General features: G+C 49.2%; 1 protein-coding gene across 3 annotated transcripts in view; it reads right to left on the bottom strand.

The window, feature by feature from the left end:
* Ctbp2 (C-terminal binding protein 2) overlaps nt 1-26782 on the bottom strand; it is a 139341-nt gene that overhangs the window by 72779 nt on the left and 39780 nt on the right. The window lies entirely within an intron of this gene.

The following is a 26782-nucleotide window of genomic DNA, read 5'->3' as shown; positions in this document are numbered from 1 at the left end:
TATATGTGCACTAGGTACATGCCTGGTGCCTGAGGAGGCCAGAAGAGGGCACTGGATGCCCTGAACTAGAGTTCCTGAGCTACCACGTGAGTGCTGGAAGCCAAACCTGATCGATCCTCTGTGTAAGTGCTCTTGGCCACTCCAGCTGGTATTACCAATCACCGCACGTGTCCTTTTCAAGAGAACTCCATTGACCAGTCTACTCAACCACCAAGATTCTCCTAACTTTTACAGCTTTTTAAACCCAAAACACACCTCCAACCTCTGACTTTGGGAACATGCCACTCTGAGTTGATGCAAGGTCACCAGAAGGTCACCAGCAGGCCAGGCTATGAGACAACTGAGCGGCAAAGGCAAGCAAAGCCCACACTGGATGTTGCAAAGATGGATGCCTTCAGGACAGTGATTAACACTGGTTTCTCAGCCTGTGATTTTATTAACCAGGCATTCTCTCAGATGAAACAGTGAGACCAACACAGAAACATCTTGCACACCTTTCAACTCAGAGACTGGTAGGGCATGCATACCTCCAGCAGGACAGAGGGGCACACTTGAAGCCACTGTGAAGTAAGTGGTCTGTCATCTACTTGTGTGACCTTCCCGGCTGAAAGCTACAGTCCCCTCAGTACTGGGACCTTATGCCATCAGGTTGTAGTTACACCCAGTGACTGGCTTTCCTCGAGATGACAAGGCAACGGGAAAATGTCATTTTGAAACGGTCCACAGTGTAGAGAAAATCCTATAAGCGTTTGGGTGTGAACACCATGATGGGTTAAGAACAGCTGTCCATTAACTATTAATTTTCCTGATAGGTCCCAGGATGGACTAACTGGCCCATTCTCAGAAGACCGTGTTTTCCCAGTCACAAAAGATCCAAGGAATTGTCAGTGTTACTCATTTGTACAAAATGGGCTCCAAAATCAGGGCTAGGGACTACCTCAGCTGTGATTTTATTAACCAGGCCTTCTCTCAGATGAAGCATGAGACCAACATAGAAACCACAAGGTCTTCTTTGCTGAAACAAACCACTTCCACCAAGAGGCACCAGTGAAGGAGCGCTTACAGCCTTTCCTGTTGATTTCGAATGTTTGAGGTAGAATTTTAAAGCCGAGCTGGCACTCTCTGTGTCCATTTCTGGCCACCTTGCTACACGGTTCCAAACCTGTCTGTACCTCAGCTCTTGCCGTGATCCTGTCAAATAAAATCTTCCCCCGAGTTAACACTGCTGAATATTTATGCATCTAATATCACAGCTTTCTGCAAAGTGCACAAATCATTTTAACAGAGTGTAAATCCAACTACCATGAAGGCATTTTACACTCTGCTTAACTTCACTAAGGGGCAGGTAAATCAGGCTTCCTTAAGTCTACTTAAGGAAACAGAAGTCAAAACTTATAAAGAAACATACCAATTTCCATGGATTAGGGAGCAAACACATGCCCACACCCCGCACCAAGAGTCTACTCTCTTACCAAGCACAGAGCAGTCCAGCACGACCAGGGTAGTGTGGAGAGAGACTGGGTCTTCACAGTACACCTCTCCTCTCTATATCCATCTGGGTACTGTGCTCTTTACTATAGAATGACGGGTGGCAATCGATCATGGTGGCCTGGAGACGTCCCAGCATCACATCACCTAGGGCTAACATCTGGGCTATCTTGAATATCTGTCCCATTTGGAAAAAAACAATCCCCTCTGGCTTTTTCTAAAGTGACCCCAATGCCCTAAAACCAAAAGGTCCCCAGATGCACACAAGCACTATAAAAAGGGAGGAGAAGGCAGAAGAAGACATTCATGCCCACAGCAGCTGAAGTCATCAATTATTTACAGAATGAGGGAATGTTAGCCATGGCCCATCTGGAAGGGCCTGATGTGGGTCTCAAGCTGTGGCTCAAAGGTCGACAGCAGGGGCTGCAAGTCTGAGAAGCCAAGAACCTCTGAATTCACCACTAACTATGGCTTGCTGTGTCCACAGCAGGTGATCCCACGGGTGGTGCACCTATTAGCAAGGAACACTCACCACAGCCTCCTCCACCCCTCCATCCCTCCACCCTTCCATCCCTCCATCCCCGACCAGATGCAGCATGACAGGACAGATAACTGCACATCTTCTTCCTTGCCGGCCAAAGAGGTAAGACGGGACAGACCCAATCTGAAAGCCAAAACAGAACGCCGAGGTATAACACACTAACTAGATGAAGAAGCCAGGAATCCTCACGGATGAAAGACTGTGTGCAAGTTAAAGGAAAAACGAAAACCAGACAAAACAGCAAAGTGATATCCGTCCATTTAGCAATCACCGTAACTACAGATCAGACAGGTATGGTCAATGTTGAGACTGCTGTGCTGAGAGAGGCTGAGGGTCAGCAGGATGTCCCGTAAAACTGTAGCATAGCCTCAGAGCTTTACAGTCGAGAAAATAGCGGGACATCACCTTTACTGTGTGATCCAAGTGAATCTCTCTGGGAACCAGACCATGTGGATCACAGACCTTGTGGACCACAGAGCTTACCAGGTGAACAAGGACAGGGCCTGCCCATGCTGCAGCCAGGCTGACTGTCTTCCTCCCCTAGGCAGCAAGCAGGACAGTAAACCAAACCCTTTTCCCCATTAAAGCTGGGGGGGGGGGGTGATGCCTCAGCACAGGTGCACACACCTTTAATCCCAGCACTTAGGAGGCAGAGGTAGGCAGGACCTCTGAGTTCGAGGGCAGCCTGGTCTACAAAGGGAGTTCCTGGTAGCACCCTGTGGAGAACTTCCTTCTTCTCTAACTATTTTTGATTTTACAATACAATCGATCCTTATGAAAAAATTAATAAAATATCCTTTGCCTCTGGTAGCATTTTCAGTTCATTCTGACTGTCTCCGGTGATTAGCCGAGGGTGGCTGCTCAAGTCACATACATTTGCATACTGCCTCCACAATCACTGTGCCCCACCCAAGTGATTAGACCTCTACTACAATATTTAGCTCAGAGGTCAGCGAATCAGGAGAGGTCTGCTTGGGGCCAGACTGAGCCAGACTAGGAGGCTAGGACTGTCAGGAGGCCCAGGGGATCCCGGTAACAGCATCTTGGCTGTTCATCCTCGGCACCCATAGGTCTAAATAATGCAGGCTAATGCTTTACCTATAAGCCCAACTCTGACACCAAATCCACCCATGCGGCAGTCGGGGCAGCACACATCCTCAGCATGCTTGTACAAAGCTGGGCATGAGCTGGGCCTCGTTGCTCAGAAGACCTCTCTGGATTTCACATCCCGATGCAAACAAGGAGTGGGCCTTGTACTGGAGAGGAGGAGTACTGAGGACATCTGAAGCCCACCCCCCGTAGCCCCACCATGAAGAACACGTCCATGGCTGGCGGCCGAGCACTGGCTAGGGTCATGCCATGCACACCAGCCTGTCCTTCAGGAACATGAGTTGCCCAGACTCAGTTTCCTCATCTACAGGAGGAAACGATGCTATGTTACTATGGCTACCATGGCTATGCAATCCAAACTATGACTAACTGGGATAAAAGGTGATGACGTATGCGCCCTGAACAGAATCCAGGGCCCACTGGCTGCCCTTACTTACTCTCCACAGCCTGAAAACACGAGCCAGCCCACAGCTCCGAAGCTACCTCCAGCAACACGGGAGCGATGTGGCTGGGGAGACTGGCCCAGTCATCTTTCTATTTTGGGCCCACAGCAGCCACAGAAAGGTGACTGATGGAATGAGTAAGTGTGTGACTCATCAGGAGGTGATCTAGAGGCCACCCTTGCTTGCCTCAGAGGGGCCGTCTTCTAAGTAGAGCCCCTATATCCAGTAGTCACCCACCCATTAACGGTCCTCCTGTCTGGGAAGGGAAGACATTGAGAGGTGGTACTCTGGAAATTACCTCCCCAGTCCCACACCTTCAGTCCCAAAGGCCCTCAATGGCTGCCTCCATTACAGCAGGGAGTTTTCCAGCCAGGCTCTCAGAAGCACCTCCAATACTGGTCCCACCCATCCTTTGTTCCCTGTTCGTGTGTGTGTGTGTGTGTGTGTGTGTGTGTGTGTGTGTGTGTGTGTGTGTGTACGTACATACGTACGTACATACGTACGTACAGTAGACTGGGCAGGTCAGACCCACCCAGGATGCTGTAGTCATCCTCTGGGCCCCACCCACACTTCCTTCCTTCACTTCGGCCTCCTTGATCCTTGTTAATCTTTTCCACCAAGGTATCTTGTGATTCCCCACGAACATCCCCCCTCCTCTGCTACCCCAATCAGTCCCAGGGATGTTGACCTCGCCACCTGTTCCTGCCGGTACTCAACACCTAGCCGCCTTCCCCAATCAGCAAACCTTCGCCAAAGTGTATTTGTCCTTGAGCATTCCCCGGGCTCCATGAAAACAAAGTCCACTTCTTAGCAACGGCACACCAGGCGAAACCAGGGACATGCGACCCATGAACAGCAGCCCAACCTGGAGCGCCTCCAACAGCCCAAGTCGTGGCTGGAGACAACAAAAAGGACCTTCAGCCCTCACACTGCCGGCACCCATCACCCAAGCCTTCACACTAATCCATCAACGGGAAAAAGGAGGCAGATTGCAAACAGCTGCCTAGTTGGAGATCAAGAGTTTTATTTTAGTGGCTAAGGAAGGAGGCAAAGACCCACCACCATTTTTACTAACGGCATAATTATGCCAGAGAGAACTCCCTCCTCCAAGATCCCTGTGCTGCCCTCACAGCAATTTAAGCAGCTGAGAAAGGATGGTGTAGACAGCCCTTCCAGCAGGATCCCGTCTCCTTCCCAGGCACAGGGCTGACTCTCTTTAGTGACAGTGAAAGAGAGCTCCGCAGACATATGGGGACGGGAGCTACCCTGGGTGCAACAGCAGTTACATAAAGTGTTTAGTGGAGGATTTAGCTGTTGTAAAGATCCTATTAGCCAGAGACAATTTCCATCTCTGACTCCAGGGAGAGCTGGAAGCTTTCCTTCTGAAATCAGGGCAAAGAGCCTCCAACAGCCGTATTGATTGAGTGAGTGCTCTGGCTCCGAGGGCAGGAGTCTCGGGAACATCACTCCAGGATGCAGTATAGCCTGGTCCTGTCCATTTCAGGCTGCCACCTCTTGCGGACTGTTCTCTATCTCATTCATTCATTCTCTTCCCTACCTCTAGCCCATTCTATATTGAAAGTATCTTACTGTATGGGCCAGGCTGGTTTTGAACTAAGAGCTTTTTTTTTTTTTTTTGCCTCAGCCTCTACAGTGACTAAGATGGCCCTGATCTATTATACATCTCATCTATCATCTCTTTCTTTGCTCTCCTCTAACCCTTTATCTACATCATTTTCAGATACAATGGACCCTGGCCCCACCCCGGACCAAAAAAAAATAGTAAATCCTAAAACATCATGCTGACCTAGTAATTCACTAAAGACACTTCAATATACCTTGATGGCAACATAAAGATTTAGTATGCTGGCTGGTACTATCATGCTTTCTGCCCCTTGCCCCCCTCCCTCCTTCCCTGTGCAGGGCCATAAACTCCTGCTTTCTTCATTGATTCTCTCTGCCTGCTCTTCCCAACATATCTCCTGAAGCTCTAATCTGGTGTTCCCTTCAGAGGCCCATGACCAACAGGCCTCAGAGGGGCTCCTGGCCCACAGTGTATATCCTGGCATGCATGCTTGGGTACCTCAAGTTCCTATGGAGAAAGCCCCAGCCCCAAGTGACAGTTAATAGCCCAGAGGTGGGTCATCTGACCATTGTGAGACAATGAGTGCTAAGTCCTCAAGATGGGATGAGGGTTCTCTCCAGAAAGCTCCTTTCGGACCACTATCTGAGGATATGGCAAGGTGGCCTTCAGCAGCCACAGAATCTGCTCGTCTCTTTATTACTTATTTACTTAGCAATCCTGAGAGTTGAACCCAGAGTCACATGTGTGTTAGGTAAATGCTGAACCACTGAGCTAAATTCCCAGCCTGTTCCCCCCACAACCCCCCCCCATGCCCCTTTTTTGAGTTTTAGACCAGGTCACGGTAAAATGTTTGGGCTGGCTTTGAATTTGCTCTGCTTCAGACAGGCTTCAATCTTACAGCCTCCTGCCTCAGCCTCAGGAGGAGCAGGGATTATAGACCTGCACCACCAAGTCTGGCTTCTGCTGGCTTTGGTCTTCGACTTCCAGGCATCCAAAGCATTCAGATTTCTGTTGTCTACAAGCTGCCTGGTTATGACTGTTTTCTGTAAGAGTGAGCAAGTTAGACTGAAGCAACCTATCATCAATTTGACACCAAGCCAGCAGGGAAGCAATGCGCCCCGGAGGAGTGCTCTGCCTCTAAAACAGAATCTCAGTGACAGCTGTGTCCAGTGCTGCTGCAGAGGCTCAAGAACTGTGCCTCACATGCATGCATGCACAAGCATGCTTGAGTATGTACGTGTACACACACACACACACACACACACACACACACACACACACACACACACCAATTTCTGAATGAATGCGTATGTAGCAAGAACATGGCCTTGTCTTTCAGCCCCAATCTCAGCCATCACTGTACCCCAAGGCTGGTCCTAAAGAGACAGTCAGAAAGAGAGATCTATGGAGAGGGAACAGAGAAAGGATGTCCCACTGGGACTCCCTGTTGCAGATAATTCTGTCATTCCATTGACCCACCATCCTGCCCACAGGCCTCACCATCAATCCCTTTCCTAACATAGTTCTCCTTGAGTCTTTTGGCTTGGCTAAGAAGTTAAGAGCCACCATCTGGGGACACAGCATTCATTTGAATACTCAAGACCTCCATGTGTCTTCAATACAGGATCCCAGGATGTGCACTGATCCCTTCAGGTGAGGCCTGATGGCCTGTCACACAATCCACCAGCATGCAAGAAGGTCTGTCTCAGGAGTGGACTAGTGTGGCTCTGTGTCTTTACCTCTGAACTAATTGTTCTTCCTGCCCCCAGCTCAGCTGTACTCTTTGGGGACAAGTGTTCTTTCCTCTGGGCTTCCTGTACCAGACCTTAAGTGAAGGAACTTTTAACTCTGCAAGGATCCAAGTGCGGTGGACACCCAGCCCTGGAATCGAAGCACTATAATCCTCTGAGTGCAACATAGTGCTCCCCTCTGGCTCCAGATGCCACAAGGAAAAGGGAAACAAACCCACGAGCTGAAGGAGAGAAACAAAATACCTACTGTGTGTCAAAGATGCAGCACACAGAATGAATGGCAGCAGCTGTTAGGAGAAGGCGTGAGAAGTTGATGCGGTGAGTATGGAGTCAGCCTTCCACAGGCATGGACTGGACTGCTAGTGTGATTATGAAGGACTAAGAGGAAGGTGCAAGTTACAACCACGACCCGGACAAGCATGCAAACCCTGTCTCTACCACCCACAGACCGGCTGGAGGCACTACTGCAGCCCCCTCAGGAACCTGCAAAGTGAGAGCCCCTCTGAGGTCGGCATCACGCAATCACTTTAAGTAACGAGTGGGGTTCCAAGCAATCCAGTGGGAATATGTAAGTCACTCCAATGACCAGGAACTGCCCACTGTTTCCAAACTGTATGAGATGAGTCAACCCTGTCTGGATGTCTCTCCTGGAAATAACTTTGTGCTTCCAGTCTCTAGAAGTCAACAGCCCTGCCCACAAAGCTCACAATGTCGCCCTGCATTAAAAACAGAAACATGGGGCCCAGCAACTGCTCTGTGGGTAAAGTACTTGCCACATAAGCAGGAAGACTGGAGATTAGCTCCTGGCACCTCCATGGGCCGACCTGTCACTCAGCTCTTGAGAGGGGAAGAAGACAGGGCATTCCCAAAGCAAGCTGGCGAGTCACACCAGCTAGTTAGAGCAAGCTCTCTATCCAGGTGAAAGATCCTGCCTCTCTGTAAGGTGGAGAGCAACTGAGGCCGGGCACACAGGCGCGATCTCTCTCTCTCCCAACCAGGGGGTGATAGCTTTTTCAGAACACCTCCTCTCACCACGGTGTCAACCAGCCACCTCCAAACAAGTTGCTTAAGATGGACGGGAGATAGTGGAGGCCCTCCTGCACCCTCTGACCTCCCTGAGAGTCTGATTATCAGAAGCTAAATGGTAAAGTGCTAAACTGCGCCTCTTTACTTTCCTCCCCCAAACCTGCTTTCTGCTGTAGCCAGGTGCGTCCGTCACACAGTACCGTGGACTTTCTAAAAAGTTGGAGCCGTCTCATTCCAGCTTCCCTTTCAAGCAAGCAGCAACTGAGACCCAGCTCTCCTAGGGCAGTTATTTACGCCTCCAAACAAGCTAAAACCTACACAGAATATTTCAGCGCCTAATAATATGCTGTGGAATATTTTTTCACTTTAACAGATCTGCCTTTGACAGGTTTTTCCACCAGAATTAAGCGCGCGCGCACACATACACACACACACACACCAAAGCAATGCTTGACCACAATAGGATGAAAAAGGAAAATAAATACTCCTAACAGTATGCTGCTTCTAAACATCTGGAGACTCAAAAGAATCTGAACTGACAGAAAAACGTCAAATCCGGATAACAAAGCCTGAATTTCTCTGCCAAGATGACCAACTATGGTGACAGCTACGCTTTACAGGTAACAGTCTGGCTGACCTAGAGAGGATGGTGTAGACACAGACCCAGTAGCTGATCACCCCAGGAATGAACAGCTAGGGAGCCAATGGGCACCTCAAGCAGGCCAAGCCCCCTGGCGAAATCCCCGACACAAAGCAGGCTCTTCACAAATGTCCAACCAAAGAAACCACTCCTGGCAATCCAGCTGTTTAGGGGAAGCTCATAGTGAAGGATTGAGGAGCAGAAAGACGACATACTCACTCAACCAGCCACTTCTGGGTGATGGCTTCTTTACAGACTGGGGCCCCAGGAGTAAAGCAGTTTCAGGACTGAGTACCCCAAAGGTAGCCTTGTCCAACAGCCCTGTCTATCTCAACAGAGCAAAGCAGACTTAACTACAGGTTAACATGTTGGTATGCCGGGGGTGGGGGGTGGGGTTGCGGGTGGGGGTGCTGCAGCTGCCCCCCCTTGTTCCCCCCTTTCATTTTAAGGGCTGGGTCTTGTGTGTGCCAGGTTAAGTGCTCTGCCTGAGTTACACCTCCAGTCCAAACTCCTCACACTCAAGCCTGTCTCTGTTTCCCAAGCACTGGGACCACGGGCATGTACCACAACGCCTAGTTCACACAGTACCAGAAGCAAACCCAGGATTTCATATGTGCGACCCACACATGCTATGCTGGGCTACATCTTCAGTTCTGCTTGGCTTCGTCATACAAGCCTACAGAGACAGAAGGAAGCGAGCTGAGGCACAGAAAAGAACCGCCATCTTCCCAAGGTTGCAGAACTAGCAAACTGCAGAGGTGTGCCTGAGTCCAGGCAGCTCAAGTTGGGGGACAAGGTCCTGCCAAGACATGAAAACAAACCGATACCTCTTACACATATGAAAACCACAAGTACCGTCTCCGCTGCCAGGGAAGCCTGAGTCCACGCGTGTGCTGAGAGACCAGAGGGAAGTTAAGAACACAAGCCCAACCTGTAGCCATCTCTACCCACCATCTACTATCACAAATGGGCACACAAGCAAGTCTCTTTGATTGGAAAGTGAACCACAGTCTGTCCTCCATATGCTTTGAGCTCATCGGGTCTCAGCCTTAAGGACCTTCCGACCTTGAAAAGCCAGGGACAGAGAGGTGCTGCTGGGATCCTGAGGAGGTGAGGACGGTGCATGATTTGTTTTGCCTTTATGGTTTGCATTGTGTGGCTTCTCTCTTCAGATATAAGCAGTGAGTAGTCAATATTTTCCCCCCACACCAAAAATAGCAGGCATTCATTACAAGTTTGGGATGGAGGAGAAGGGATGTAAAAAGTCACAATCACCCAAATTCTACCACATAAAGATAAACACACTATTCGCCTGGCAAGAGCATCTCTCGGGAGCTCGAGGACAACCTGTCTATATATAAACTCCAGACCAGCTTGAAACATAGTAAGAATCTCAAAATATCATTTACTATCAGATGGCCTCTTGATTACTTTAGTCCTCAATAGTGAATCAATAATCATTCAATTCTGCATTTTAAACTGTCAGTGCTTAAGGGTGTAAGGAACCTTTTGAGATGGTATTTCTTATATCAGGCTGGCTCTGAATTATCCAACAAGGACTCCCACCCTCTACCTCTGGAGTGCTGGGATTACAGGTGTGCCTTACCACACCTGCTTTATGTAATCCTAGGGATCGAACACTGTACCAATGGAGGTATATCCCCAGCCCTACACCTATCCTTTTGACATCAAAACCACAAATGACCCAAGTCTCGATTTCCCTTTCTTTGTGTGTATGGGTATTTGACCTGGACACTTGTCTACATACCATGTGCATGGCAGCTGCCCATAGAGGTCAGAAGAGGATATCAGATCGCAAGGAATTGTCGTTTCAGGGGGTTGTGAGTTGCCATGTGGCCGCTAGGAAGGGAACCTGGTGGTCCTTCTGCAAGAGTAACAAGTGTGCCTAACTGCCGCACCATCTCTCCAGTCCCCAAGTCTCGGTTTATTAAGAAGAACTGACAATCACTAGGTAGAAGAATAAAGGTAGCACTTTCTTGAAAGTGGATAGTGGCTTCCACATCTGCTTGCAGTTTCTGAGGGATTACTCCCAGGTACCGATTTCTCTTCTTCCAGCCTGCCTACCAAGTACTGGGCTAGACCCAGAGAGGCAAATACATCATGCCCGGTGGTCTCAGCCCCCTGGGCTTAGCTCTAGTAAGTACCAGTCAGGCCCAGCCCAGCCTTCAGGTAGAACAGAGATGGCTTCGTCGCTGTGTAGCCAACATCTATGTGCAGATAAGCCCCAAGGGGATGAAGGAGGCTGCTGTTTCTTCTGCAAAGCGCCAGGTGTGAGCATGCGGCTATCTTCAGGAGCCAGAGTGCTTCCGAAACACTCACTCACCTTTATACTCTAGGGATGGGTCACACAGCATATGGGGCCAATGACACCCAAAAGGCTAGGGTAGGGTGGCAACATTGGTGTGCCCTGTTCCTTAGGGGACAGCATGTGCTCCCCAAGTTTAACTGGGCTCAGAGATCACCCTGGGGAGGGTCCCAACCCTAGCATGCACATATGCAGGTCTTGAATGGTGCCCAGTACTCAGCAGCTGAGGCGACCAAACACCAGGTGACCCCTGTCCACTTCCTCCTGCCTCAACCTGGGTCCTTCACCTGCAATTGTTTTAATGCTCACTGGCGTAAAAGCATCTTGGCTGTGTCCTTCCACCTGAGCTCACGGGCCTATCAGGAAAGCACCAGACAAGGCAGCCTTACTAAGAGAATTCCCACTGAAGAACGATAGGGCCTAAATATGCTTTTCTAATCCCGCCTGCTGTCTGGGTGACCATTTTACCACCTCCATGTACTTGAGACAGCCACTGACCAAGGCGGGTTCTATTTAGAACAGATATTCCACATTAAAAATCCACAAAGGTTAAAGATGGCTGTGTGAAACATTGCCATGCCAGGCACATTTTAAAATCCAGAGTCAAATGCCAAAGCAGGCGAGATTGTTTACCACACTGAGGCTTATACAGGGCCTCCCTGGTCACCCAGGCTGCCCCGCCCCCATCCCTCCACCCCCCCCCACACAGCTGGGTGGGAATTCACTGACCTAATATCATTGGACAGATAATTCCTTGCCTTGGGGAAAGACTGGCAAAGCCCATGGCATCTGCCGTTTCCAATCTATGCTTGGGAACACTGACTAGGAGCTTGTGCCAAAGAAGGGCGGGGGAGGGGGCAAGCAGTACAAATGCCTGCGACAGTGGCTGGAAGTGAAGACTTAAAAAAAAAAAAAAAAATCCACCCCCAGCCTTGTGGGAAGTCACTGCTCTGCAGCAGAGAAGAAGCCCAGCATTTGATTCGACTAAATCATCTCCAAGCCTACGACAGAAAATAATTGAATTAAAGAGTTGCCATAACTCATTCAACTGAGATAAAAACCCAGCCAGTGGGGAAGCAAGAGGACCACGGGAAGACACTGCTGCAAAGATTCACCATCTTCTCGAGATAGTGAAGGGGGAAAAGGCAATATAATATGGTTCAAAGGACAGATGGGACTTTCCTAATTGTCCCCAGATTCCTAACAGCAGGGGTGGCAACTAAGCGGTTTCAATTAAAAGTTAAAGAAACAGGGAAGCAGGCGGCGAGGTTATGCCTGCTGCTGATAAGCCTCCACTCCGTCTGAGGGATGGATGCGGCATCCCGACTTCAGACAGCCAAGTGTCAATGGCACATGAGCGGTGAAGCCATCCCAACATGTCACCATGACAAGGTGACAAATAAATCTGTCTGTCAAAGGCACTGCCATGAGCAGTCGTGTGAGAGTAAAGAAGCCAGGCACCGGGCGGGCGTGAGGCGATGTGAGAGGCAGGGCCTCCGTCTCAGTGGCCTCCTCCCTCACGGGGCCCTGCCTCTGCCATGGAGGTACAAAGAAGAGCCAGAAGAGGCAGAGCCTCTGACCGCTGCACGGATCAACCCTGCCTGTAGAACGCCGGGAGCTTTCTGCTGGACCACAGTGGAGGGAACTGCAAGATGTGTAAGCAGAATATGAAAACGGGCCACCAGTCATTTCAACCTTCCTGGAACCAGGGGTGCCCAAGGGGGGCTAGTCTCACTCAGGGGACTTTGACAATGTCTACAGACAACTGACTGCATCGTGAGCGAATGCTTCCAACTAGGCAGGCCCACGCTGAGATAATACCTGCCCCCAAATGCCAATGAAGCCCAAGTCAAGAAAGGCTGCCTTAATAGAATCATGAAATGTCTAAGGATCTAGGAAATAGGTGGTATTGCTCACAGCCAAGTCGACTTTCCACCAAGGTAGGACACCAGAAACGTGCACCCGACGAAAAGGGGCAAGAGGAGATGGAGACCAAGGACAGAATCAGCTGTTTCTGTGGGGGTGGGGGCGGGGAGAGGATGTGGCATCAGTCCTGAGAGGTGGTGCATGGCAGGAACGTTGGGAGTTCAAGGTCATCCTCTGCTACAACATGAATTTGGAGCCAGCCTAGGATACTTGAGACCCTGTCTCAAAAAAAAAAAAAAAAAAAAAAAAGGGAGGAGTAGGAAGAAGATGAAGAAATAGAGGGAGGGGATCCAAGCACCTGCTAAGTGTGGCTGCAGCAGGTTAACACTGCCATGCTCAGCATTTCCTTCTCATCTGAGAAAAGACAACACTGGACTCCGTGTCCATCTGTCCTCAAATGATGAACAGTGGAAGAAAAAAACAAGGACACAATGCTAAACGCTCCCCATCAGAGCTGGCAGGGGTGGTTCAGGGGTAAAGGCACTTGCTGTCAAACCTCGTGATCTGAGTTCAATCCCTGGAACCCACCTGGACAGGAGAGACCAGACATCCACAAGCACACATGCTGTGACTCAAGCCTGCACAGACACGCGCACGCACACACAATTATTAGATAAATGTAAAATATGTCTTCACAGTGAGACCAAACCGCCCCAAGTCCAGTATCGACCAATCCCTAGCTCTTACTTCCCAGCTGGGAGATGGAGACGCTAATCTATTCAATGAAACCCATGGCTAACAACAGTCAAATCAAGTCTAAAAATAAGTTCTTGTGCTCAGAAGGGAGATGGCAGCCTGTGGTCACTGACGGGTCGAGTTATGTTGACCCGGCTCCTCTGACATTCTTGCCTGAGACAGTCAATCAAGCGTATGCTGAGAGTTAGGAAAAGGGGCATGGACACGGGTAAGAAACATCAACATCTCTGCAACAAGAAACACCTCCAGGACACTTGTTTAGTGAAATTAACCGGTGCTTTAATGTAGGCACGGAGGTGAGGGAGGCCGTCCGATATACAAGAGTGCCCCCGATTTCTTCAGAGAAATTAACATTTCAATCCTGTTTTTATCTAGAAGTCATTAAACTGTGCAACATGAATTATTGGAAGTGTAGCGGCGAATTAACTCTATTCATCAGCGAAGTCCAAACACTTTAGAGCGCATCGGTAATGAAAAAATAGCTCCGTGTCCTATCTCTTCTCATTAAAGGGAACCAGGCTCGCCTCTCTCAGTATATAAAGCTGTCTTCTCCCCCTGTAATTTATATCACCGTACGCCGGCTCACATTCTAAACTATTACATGCCTCCAATTAATTTTTGCAGCTTTTGCCTGAAAATTTAATGAGATAGTAGTGTATGAACCTGCTGACTCCCTGATTATGTGTGCGCTCCTGATTTCCACGTTGGTGTAATAAAATAATCTGATCCAGATAGGATCACTCACTCCCCTGGCCAGAGTGCTGGAGGTAATGTGTAAACTTGACTTGTTACATCCAATTATAAAATTTACTGGCCTCAAATTAAACTGGCCCTACTCATCAACCTAGAGGACCAGGAGAAGCAAGAGGCCTGGTGGAATTATCACCAGGGGCCGTTTCCAGAGGTGTCTCCGTGAATGGTTAGGATGGACGGCTGCTTGTCCGAGTTCTCTGGCATAGAAGCCAAAGGCATGGCGGCGTCTCACACACAGCCCTCAGAGGCTGCAAAGGCAATTGCTGCTGAGCACCAGGAAACAGGAACTACTATGGTTCAGCCTCCTAGGGTACACATACCACAGGCAAATTACGCCCAGTTCACACCGGTTATGTAAAGGTGTGTAGAGGTGTGCATATATGTGTGCATGTCTTGTGAAATTTGATAGTGAGCATGTGCTTGTGTGTGCGCGCACACACTATGCTATCTCTGCTTGCATAAGCCAAAAGTGCAAACATTTGCATGTGTCCAAGACTGTGTGCATTTGTGAGCATATGAGCATGCAGTCATGTAAGTATGTGTTTAAGTGTTTGCACATGAGTGCATCTCAATGCGCCTGCGGGAGTGAGACAGAAATAACGGGTCAGAGGCTCGGACGCTCCAATCTCGGTCAAGGCTCCCTTGTCACTGCCTTTTGCCAAAAGATCTAGATGCAAAGGGGGTGGGGTGGGGGGAGCTGATAGTCCTAGTCTCAGATTTGTAGTCACTGTTCATGAAAGACCTGCCATGTGCATCTGTATTTTTAACTGATTTTGTGTGTGTGGTTTATGTGCGGGTATGCACCTTTGCGTATGCATGAGGGGCCAGAGCAGGACATGGAACATTTTCCCCTGTTACTCTTACTTTTAGAGACAGTCTCCCACTGAACCGAAGCTCACCACTTTGGCTGGGACAGCTCGCCTTCAAGCTCTAGAGAGCCTTGTCTGTCCTCCAACGCCGGGCTAACCGCACCTGGCTTTTTTTTACGTAGGTGCTGGGGTTCTAACAACTCAGGTCCTCGTGGTTGCAGAACAAACCCTATTATCGCCCCCTAATCCATTTCTCTAGCCCAGCCCCTACCTCTCTCTTTTAAACAGACCCCAAACTCCACACTTAGGAAGGTATACTGACAGAAATCCCACCGCTAGGAATCAGAGAACGCTGAGTTCTGGAAACAAGTTGCTGGGCCTCAGGAACCTGTGGTCCATTTCCTCCTACGCTGTTCATTACGATGATGTCAGCACACCCCCTCCCACCCTCCACTGGTGCCTGAGAATTAATACTAGTCTAAGAACGCGCATACAGGCTGAGCAGTGCGACTGTGGGTATGTGAGCCTCCTGGTTGTCCTTAATGAAAGCCAAGACCTAGAGGAAGAGAGACGGTATGTCCACAGAGTTATCCTGGGGCTAAGAGGTAGATGGTGGGGGGGGGGGAGCATGAGCAAGCGAGCAGACAGCACGGCATGGGAGCTGCCCTTTTACACTGGTCCACCCGAGGCTCTGGTGATAGCAGGCAAATTCAAGGTTTCTCCTGGCTTGGCGTCACCCCTACCAGGCTGGAGAACTCCAAGTTCTAAATTCCATGCAGTAAGAGCCCCAAAGGGCCTCTTGGGAAACGTGGGACATCCCAGAGGCAGACTAGAGAAAAGCCATCTATGAACATGTGGCCTCCAACTTCCAATCCCATACTACACACTCCAAGTCCATCTGTCTGAAGAAGACAGAAGAGCAGAACGTGCTGGGTGTTCAGACCAGACCTCTCCATCTGGTTCAAATCTTACCTCTGCCCCTGCCGAGTGCCACGGAGTCAGCATGCCTCACCATTCTGCTCACTAACAGGAATGCGTAAGGCTGTAACCGCTACACCACATGCAGAGGCCACGGGTGTTTCCAGCTCACAAGGAACACAGAACACACAGCTGACTTTCCAGAGCCAGTGGTCGGAGCACTCGGGCCCTTCAAACGATTCTCCTTCCCACTCTGCTTTCTTGACCAGGAAAAGCCAACACTTCACCTTCCTTGAAAAGTACACACACCTACAACTCAAACCGAGCTGCTCTGCACTATCCCCATGCCACTGTCTCCACCTCACCCCGTGCCTTTGTTTATACCATGCCTATACCATCTGAGGAAGAAAATGGTCCTTTACGACAGTGGGGTCCCCCATCTCCAGCAAGGAGAGGCAAGCCTCGCTGCCTGGAGGGGCCGTCAATGGGTTTGTATGAAACAAGAGCTTCTGAGTTGCCCAGAGTCCCCAGCTCAAGAAGAGAGCACAAGGAAAGAGCATAAGACTCCGTGGGGCCACAGACACCGTCTCGGCCCATAGACACCGTCTCGGCCCACAGCTGCAGCCAGGCTGCCCTGGGTAGTTAGTTGTCCAGGCTCTTCTTAGAGCCAACCACAACCCAGCCCACCCTGGTCAGAGGCCTCTTCAAAACACATTCCACAGGGTCACAGGCCCAGGCCTCAAGCACCAGCAAAAAGGACCTCAAATTGGACAGGGCCAAGCCCTGGGAAGACAGAGCAGGCCTCCCCAAGATCACGTGAACAAACCAAACCTTTGACTGTTGATGAACAGAGGCCATCAACTGTGTTACTGGCACACACTGATGTCTGTTTCTAAAATCCCCAAATAGGCCAATTAGCATATTATAAAGAATTTACTTCCATTCTCCCTTGACAGATCATAAAAGCCAAAACACAATGCTCAGTTTGAAACTGACAAGTGTATGTAGCAAGAGAGGCAGGATTAGCAGCAGACAGCAGCGAAAGAAAACGGTATTTATAATGATTAGACACCTAATTAATTCCAAGAGTAGAATGTCAAAAGCTATACATGCATGTCTTTGGTTACCGAAGCTCAACATTAAACAAGTCACTTGCGCTGTGTGAAGGGGAGCCCTGACATGCTCCCTAACATGTGCCTGGAGGCTGTTCCACTGGCTTTCCAGGTAAGCTGCTGGGAACGGATATAGAGAAGTCAGAGGAGGGGGAGACAGCTCGGCTGGTAAGGTGTTTGCCTTGCCAAGCTAGAGGACCCGAGTCCAACCCCCAAACCCCACGTGGAAAGAGCCGGACATAGTGGCCTGTGTCTGTAATCTTGGCCCTGGGGAGGCAGAGACAAGAGGATCCGTCGGCTTGCTGACCAGCCAGCCTAGCCTACCGGGGAAGTTCCGGGAGAGTGAGAGACTCTCAAAAATAGAAGAGGTGTGTACGCAGTGGCAGGGGCTGTCCTTCAGCGGGCATGCATGCATTCATGCACGAACATGTATGAGCATCACACGGAGAGACAGGGGAGGAAGGAGGGAGCAGAGAGGGCGCGGGGTAAACAGCCGACAACACACAAAACCCAGAATATCAAATTAAAATAAGCCTCAATATACAAAACATATAAATATGAACAGGGTTCGAGGATGTGTGTCCATCCCCTACTGCGGCAATTAACTCGGTGTAAAGGAAGAAATTCTCAGGCTCCTGTCATGTGAGAAAATCCAAAGCCTTTTGTGTTTCCTCAACTTGACTGTGGGTGGGGGAGGGGAAAGGACAGAGGATAATGCTGAGACAGACAAAGGTATAATAACATTATTATTCTCTGAAACTTTAAGCTCTCCGTACTTGTGTGTTTCGACATGACCCTTTGGGGGAGGGGGTGGGGGAGGGGACAAGAAGAAAGAACAAGAGGAAGATGTGAAGCTAGAATTAAGTCAATACATGCAGAGTTGTCCTTCCGTATTCTTCTAGAATCCTCTTCCTAGATTGCAAATCAAAATCTGCATTTAAATAGAATATTTTTAATGTAGAAAAGAGGAAGCCCTAGGGTACAAGGTATTTCATTCAATACCTATGGGCACAACATTGCATTCAAAATGAGATGTGGCATTTTCAAAGTTACTGAATAGATTACATACTCCAGATTGTCTAGTTATTACTGTTTTTACTAAATTCTTCTCTTAATAAGTATGTTTCTTTTACGGCCAGTATTGTTAATAAAAGTAACTCGGTATTACATCATTCTATCAATTTAATCTTGAGAAAAGATTGCATGATCCCAGATCTCAAAAGCTGTGGGCCCTGATAACTCCAGCCATTATTCAGCGTGAAATTCAAACAGTCTGAATTCATTAACGTTCGTTGTTACAAATCTGCATTTTTAGACTTTGCCATAAAATGCAGGAGTCCAAACCCAGTGACCTGAATCTAACAGCCTTTCATGTGAAGTGGTGGGTGCTCACCAGCTTTGCCCCGCGTGGCTCCCAGATAAAACCCTATCCGTGTCCTCCTCCTCTCCCTGGCTGGGGGGGGGGGTGAGGGGGGGACAGGGGGCGAGCTGCGGTGGACCTCAGACCCTGCTATGCATGAGATGAAGTTCAAGTAGTTCAAGTGCTGGAGGTTGGACCCCCACATTCAAATGTGGTTATATATTTGGAGATGGAGCCTTTGGGGGATAAGCAAAAAACTGCTGAGGCTGTGAGGATGATGGGGCCCTGTGATGGTCTGAACGGCTGCATACCCTAACCAGGTGGTGTGAGGGCCTCATCGCCTTACGGTGCACAAGGTAACCCTCATGAGATGACTGGGTTTCCAAGGTGCTCGACCCTAAGAAACTTCTTTTCTACCCAACAGCCTGCAGTATACAGACAGAAGGTTCAGGCAAATTGTGGAGTCTTAAGCCATCAACTGGGACGTGAGGGGATGCATGTTATTAGCAGGTTAGGCGTCAACTCTACCGCATGCACCTGTCACAGGCAATGCATCATGGTGCCAGTATCTCCCCACAAGAGTAAGCAAGTTTACTTGAACCTGGAGACACCCCCAAACCTGTCACTGCTGGGTGAAGAAATAGAAATATCACCACCAGGCTGATACAATGGAAGGACATCCCCCATACCCCCTAAGTCCACAGAAGAAAACACAGCAGTCAGGAACTCATTAAATATGTTGTAGGCAAGAAAACATGTGTTCTAGATTCTTCTTTTGTCTACCAAGTTTTCATTACAATTGACCAGAGGTGTGGCACCTTGGAGAGCTGTGTCTCCAGATGGGGAAGCCCTTCCCACGATGAGCCCTGGGCCCTGCATGTTCCGTGGCTGCTATTGGTGATGGCAATGAGGACAATGATTTCCTCAGGTGTACCAGGTACTCACCAAGCCCTCTTCCAAACGCTTTCATGGAATCCCAACTGCACGGAGAATAAATACTACTGTTAACTTCATTTGAAATCAGGGGAATGGGAATTAATCATCTCAGGAATTAAGCTCAAGGTGGCTTACTTTTCCCAAGGCCATTGTCATCAGAGGAAGTCAAGGTCCAGGCACCTGAGTTTCTTGGCCATGGTATCAGGACTCTCCCCCTCTCCCCCTCACCAAGGCCTTGGAATTTTTACCTTCCCTTGCAAACACAAGAGAGAGCAGCCAAAGTCCCCAGGGCTGCCGGAGAAAGACTGCTCGGGTGCAATTCCACAAAGCGCTGAGCTGTTTCCCGGCCAAGTTTAGTGCCGAGTCAATCTGCTCTGTTTAAACAGGAGGCTTTCTGGCGTGAATCGGGCCCTATAGTGCGGCCCCATAAGCCCAGGGGAGTCCAGGGCACAAATCAATATGGATGTTCCTTCCTAGAGGAAGCTGCAGCCCGGGCGCAGCGGCTTGGAGGTCATCCTTGGCTGTAATTAGGGAGCGGCAGTGGGTAACAATTGAATCATGAAAAGCTGGAGTGCTGCGTGCTCATCCAGGTGAAGGCTTCTAACAAATGTGGGACTGGGGCTGTCAGTTACACACACACAGGAAACACAAGCTTCCAGGCCTCTAATGGCAGCAACACAGGCAGCTGCTGCGCTGGTCCCTGAAGGAATTTGATAGTCATCTGAATTTCACTCCCAAGGGAGCCAGAGCTCAGGCAGGGACTTGGAGAGCCACTTCAGCTCTTGTGCGGTCCTCATGGTCACTACTTGGATCTAGTCCTGGCAGCAGAACCATAACCCCCCGTTATCTATGAGGTAGCACAAATCCAGCGCTCCCGGAAGATGGGAAAGCATAGGCAGGCTCCGAAGCCACACAGGGCTCAGATTCCCTACCCTACCTACATGCAGGGAGCCAGGTTATGCCTCCACTTTCCAGCAGTGGAAAGTGCAACTCCAATCCTACTCCCTTTTGAATAGTCTCACTTAGTTTCACTCACCCGCTAGAAGCAATCAGAAGGGAAAAAGAGAGACTCCATCAGAAGAGACTAACATCCTTGGCTACTGCTCCAGCCGTGACCAGCACCAGACAACTGGTCACCTTCCTGCATTCAAGAAGCATTGGTAATAACACAAGCATGTGGGAAAGGCAGTGATCACCCCAAGCCATGTCCCCACGAAGGTCAAGGCAAGGGCTGCCACCACATGGTCTGCCGGAGACAATGGTCAAGGTCTCCATGGGATGTGAGATCCCACCCCTCTCCTGTGACTCCTGCCTAAGCTTGCTACCCAGTCCCTGACTTATATGGAAGCGGACTGTGTCTTTGATCAACACCTGGAGCTAGATACACTGTGACTGAGTGATTGAGAAAAGAACAAACCTAACTTGGACTCTGGGACCCTTCTTTAAGGTGTGAGCTGTGAGAGACTTCCCAAAGGCTGAACAGTTGTAAGGCAAGAGAAACAGGCAACTCTACCTACCTTCTTATCTCAAACCCATCAACACACAGCGCAACTGCACTTGGAGAGAGAGTCTTTCTCTAAGAGATCCAACCGGAAGTTCACAGGGAGGACAGAACCAACAGCCCAGACAAGAGGACGGAGGGATGGAAGTGGAGAACCCCATGATGGAGTCACTGACGACAGCAAACACATCTATGGGAAATGGGGCTCACATACCACTATCAGGTGCTCTGAATGGCTCTCCAGCCAACGGTTGTAATTATTTTAAACCCTTGCCCATTAGCATTCCCCTCTAATGCTCTTTTTTTTTTTACATGTCTGATTACTTTTAACAGCTTCTGCAACTTAACCCCCCACACACATGCTGCTGCCGCTTCTTTTCAACAGTCCACTGCTGAGAAACTGATTTGTCTTGTGCTCACAGAAACCACATTATGAAACAGGTACAAACGTTGCTATTAAGGCGGCTTCTCAGAGAAAATTCAGAGGTATGGCCCACTCCCCTTCTCTTCACAAATGGTCACTCACAGAAGACATTCTCATGGACGACCGCACCCTGAAAAGGCAAATTACACAGCATTTTCTTTTTAAAGCTGGCTATTTATCCTTAGCTGGTGTAAGTCTAGGGGAATTATCTTAATTGCTGTGTGGAAAGAGTGAATTGCAAAATGCATTCAGTTAGCAGGAAGACTTTATTTGTATGCAGCTTGGGGCCAGGTGGGAGTCTCGAAGTTTGCCAAAAAATATAGGAAGTCAATCAATAGAGAGTGAGTGTTCTAGACGGGGTTAGATGGATGCCAAGGGGAAGGAAGGGGCCATGGGCCAATAGCATCCTTCTTTTGGACCCAGATAAAACATTAGGCTGAAGCCCGGCTCTAGGAGGGCATGGGATTCCTGGTGGCTCTTGCAGCTCTGCTTTGGGAAATGCATTTGACGTTCTGCTCTTTAAGCCAAGAGAAAACAGGGACCTGAAACTGGTTTTAAACAAAGACACCTGTGAGTTCCCTCATCGCTAGGCTCTCTGAAGGTAGAGCCACTGTCAGGGTTTCATCAGCATTTATAGCTGCCAACCACTCCAAGTTCAAATTTAAGCCCTTCTGTTCTCTAAGCCGGGCATGTCCAAGCATATGATGGAGGAGGTCCTGCCATAAAAATCAACTCAAAGTGACTTGACCTGAGGCCATGTTTAAGGCAGAGGGGAAAAAGGAGGCTGGGGAAATGGCTCGGCAGTTCAGAGCACATTTGGCTCCCAGCACCCATGCCAGGCCGCTCACCAATGCCTGTAACTGCATCTCCAGGGAACCCCACACTCTCTTCTGGCTTCCACTGGCACTACACACATGTACACACTTGAAACACACATTCATATCCAAAATTAAAAATAAAGGTGAACTTTTAAAGTAGGCGTCATGGGTCTTGTGCCAGCAACGTAATGCTTAGACGATGAACTGTCCACAAAAAATAGTCCTGCTCTGCTCTACTAATCACACGTGGAAACCTTAGTCTGAAATCCAGCTAAAATTTTATTAAGAAAGTTTATCCTCCTGCCTCCACACTTTACACATTAACATACACATCCGCAGCCCAGGGCTCAGACAAGAAAGTATCATTTCTCAACAAGTCAGAGCCTCTCCTCACACTCTCTCCTCTCCTCTCCATGGAATCCAAGCTCCACGCAGGGAGGGCTCACTGGTGTTTGCATCTAGTTTTTCCACAGAATGTTGTTTGTGGTTACTAAACCTACTGGGGAGACCTTGGGTGGTCAGTCAACAGCGGGTGTGTGTGTGTGTGTGTGTGTGTGTGTGTGTGTGTGTGTGTGTCCCACAGCCAACCCACAGGAAGCATTCAGAGGCCAGCCTCCATGCTCTGTGAACCATGTGCTGGCCTCTCACAAGCTTAGGCATGACCTAGTGCCGTTATACACTTGAGAAATGAACCTTCAGAAAGATCAAAGACCCCAGAATGTCCTTGCCAACTCCAAATGGATTCTCCTACCCCAGGTGACGCTGACCAAAGCCACCATGGTGCTTCTCAAAGACCTCACCAGGAAGAAGGGACACAAGCGAGAACTTGGGCTTAGGACGATACCATCACCACCTTAACCCCGGGTCTGCAGAAAGGCTTCACTGCAGATGAGTGGATCAAAGTGTTGAGTTCTTCACTGATCCCAAGGGTCTACAGATTAGGAGACAGATGCACCCAATTCTGCAAGAAGGCTCCACATGTCAGTGAGCAGATCTGCACACCAGAGTCTCAGCCCTGGTCATTAGGGGAAGAGATGACTCTATCTCTGCATCTACCAGAGTGCCCAACTGTGTCTAGTGCTAAAAGAAGACAGGTGACTGACCGGGTTCACCAACAATGCTAAATAGAGCCTGCTGGGAGATACCTTCCAAAAGACGGCCCCGCAGCAGGAATCCCAATGCCGGCCGAGAACCCCGGAAAACAGACAGAATTCTGTCCCCTGAGTGGCACCAGTGAAAACTGAGGCTGTTGCATCTGTTTCCTCTTCAACAACAGGATGGGGCAGAAAACAGAGAGCACTGTTAACCTAGCAGGCAACCAAACCCATCGGGAGGAGCCGGGGAGCCCTGGACTTGAGGAAACAGGGAGGATCCCAGGGGCTAGTCCCATTCAGGAAGTGACACTTGGATTCTAAAATTCTCAGGAGGAAGAAGTGTGGGTCCACCAACACTTCCCATTTATTCTCAGGAGGCTGGGAGTGCTTATCACGTGCTTGGCTTCTGCTGGGGACATCAAGTTCCAACAGGAACCAAGGGCTCCGGCTGCAGAACCTCTCTCTCCACAAGGAGCTAGCTCCGCTCCACTCCTCTCCTCCAGCACGCTCGGCCTTACCCGTAGCTCCTGGCTTACAGACTTGTGTATTTTCTTTGCGGATTTTTGTTTCTCACCCTGGTAGCCCGACGTCACTGTCACTTCAGCAGATCACATGTTCTTCAATAGCCACTGCGACATGCTTACTGGAGCTAGCAACTACAGCCGGGAGGCTGAAGGCCAGGATCCTGAAAACTAGCACACTAACAGGCTGAAGGCTGGGATCCTGAAAACTAGCACACTAACACCGCAACCCATACCATCAGATGCCAAGTAGGCATTTGTTTCTAACAAGGCAAGACTGTTATTTTCTGTTTTTCATGAAAGAAAGGTAACAGATTAGAAGCCCAGTGCCTAGAGTGGTGACCTCGCCTGGTACTATTAAGACAACTGGAAACCCAGCTCACTTGGTCAACCTAGCCTGGTTGGCATGACAGACCATGGCAAGGCCTCTTCTACCACACTAAGTGACCAGCAGCAGCTCTCTGTCACCTCTGATGGCCTCTCCAGGGATCCAAATCTGTATCACGATCTATCAAGATACAGCGTGGAGCTGGAGGTGGCTCAGTGTTCTGAACCCTTTCTGCTCTTGCAGAGGGGCCGGGTTTGGTTCCCAGTATCCAGCAGCAAGGTAAATCACTGTTATCTTTAACTCCAGCTCCAGGGGACCAGATGCCCTCCTCTGGGTGTACAGGTAAGCACCCATAAACATACAATCTTTTAAAGAGGGGGCGAGCAGGAAAGGAAAGGAAAGAGAAGAAAGGAAGTGTGTATAGGCAGCCAGATCCAGATCCACTTCTCATAAAACTCCGCGCCACCACTGGATGGATTCTGCCATTGTTTTATGTAAGAACAGCTAAAAGCTCTGATGTGACTTCCATTCTTTTTCAGGTATTTACAAAAGCACTTCTTTTCCCAACCCCAAGAGGAGAATCCATAAAATACAAGTGTCCCTCTGAGGAACTGCTCCCGAGCCCAGGGGTTCCCTGACCCAGATAAGAATGGGTGTGCATCTGGACAGGACCGAACACACCTGTGGCAGCATCACAGTTCTCAATAATAACTTACAGTGCACCAGCCTAGGCAACAGACATTGGCACAGGTCGTCCAAGGGTAACTAACGGTTCTCAACCTGTGGATCATGACCCCTCTGTGGGGCACATATCAGATATTTACATTACAATTCATAACAGCAGCAAAATTACAGTTATGAAGTAGCAACGAAATAATTTCATAGTGGTGGTGGTGGGGGGTGTCACCACAGCATGAGGTATTGAAGGATCAAAGCATTAGGAAGGTTGAAAACCACTGCCCTAGGGGAATAGTGAAATGTAGCCTTGAAAAGCGGAAGTCAAGAAAAAAAAAACTGAAAGAGGCTGTCTTAGGGTTTCTATTGCTGTGTTAAAAGATCATGACCATAAGCAACTTGGGGAAGACAGTATTTCAGCTTACACTTCCACATAACAGTCCATCATTCAGAAGCAGTCAGGACAGGAACCTGGAGGCAGTAACTGAAACAGAGGCCATGGAAGAGTGCTGCTCACTGGCTTGCTCTTCACGGTTTGCTTACCTTGCTTTCTTATTGCACCCAGAACCACCAACCCAGAGATGGTACCACCTACAGTGAGCAGGCTGAGCCCTCCCACATCAATAGCTAATTAAGAAAATGTCCCACAGGCTCGTCCTTTCTTTCCAAATGACTCTAGCTTGTTTCAAGGCGACATAAAAACTAGCCAAAGCAGAGGCTATTGGGCTTTCCTCATATGTCCTCCCCTACAGAGGGTTCATGGATAATCTAAGTCCATCACCACCTCCACCCCAATGCTAAGACTGGTAATTGTCCAAAGACCACCAAGCACTCTTGCGTCAAGTGGCCAATGTGAGCGCCCACCCACTTTATCAAAGAATGGCTGGGAAAGGTCTCTGCAGTCAAATGCAAGGCGGGCACCGGCAACTCAGCCCACATACTCTCTTCCTTCCTCCAACACCCCAAAATGAAGCTCCTTATTGACAGGCACTAAGCTGGGGAGACATCTGCAAGCCTAGGACTGCCTGGCTAGGCTGCTGTCCTGTTGGCCTTGCTCCATGAGAAAGGAGGCGCCCAAGCAGAATCCTTTCTCAATCTACAGCCCTATAACCTCCCTCTGCCGTTTTGTTCACACTTGAGATTCAGCTTGGTCCCCCGGGGGTCACCACTTACTGCTCCTGGAAGCTGAGAAAGCCAGCTATGATCCAGCTGTGACCATCTTGACCACACCTCGAACCTCTAAACTATACAGTAAGAATAATGAGCTAGGCTCACGACTGACTCCCCGTTTTTGAATGACATTGTTAGTTCAAGGGGGAAATATGTATTTTTTCAAAGTGCGGGGGGGGGGGGGGGGGGAGTGTGAGGCATGGCAGAAATCAATCCCATTGCAGAAGTTGACACTTTGAGACTTCTGAGCAAGACCCAGATTTTGTGTACGACGGCAAAAAGCATGTTAACAGTAAACTAAAAACCCTAAACCTTGCAGCTAGTGCAAGACTGCACCATGCCCAATCAATATTCTCTCTGCCACATGCCTCCTCCACCTCCACCCACAGTCCCCATCGACTCCCTCAGGGGGGGAAAAATCATTAGATCACAAGACATCCTCGAGGCTGGAACTCCGAAAGCATAAGCACTATTGCCATGGCCAGCCAGCCGCTGCCTTCTTAAGGACATCCATCTACCATCTTACAAAGTAACTGGACGGCAAGAAACCATCTCCCTAATTCATTTTTATTCCTTCTAATTAATACGTCGAGAAGTCCTACTATTTCTATCCTGGCTCCAGTTTCCTTGTAGGATAATTTCTGCTGACTTATCTCCAGAGAAGCAGCAGCAGGAATTGCTCGCCACTGGACTGTAGTGCTTCAGAGTTAATTACATGTATTTTGCTTTGATAAATGAAAATACCAGATGCAATTAATTGAAAGACAATCAATATGATCCTGCCATGAGACATCCCAGGGAAGCACCCAGAAGCCACCAGCGATCCATAGT

The sequence above is a fragment of the Peromyscus leucopus genome, chromosome 1 (assembly GCF_004664715.2).
Source record: "Peromyscus leucopus breed LL Stock chromosome 1, UCI_PerLeu_2.1, whole genome shotgun sequence".
Taxonomy (NCBI): domain Eukaryota; kingdom Metazoa; phylum Chordata; class Mammalia; order Rodentia; family Cricetidae; genus Peromyscus; species Peromyscus leucopus.
This window is presented reverse-complemented; position numbering and strand designations above follow the sequence as displayed.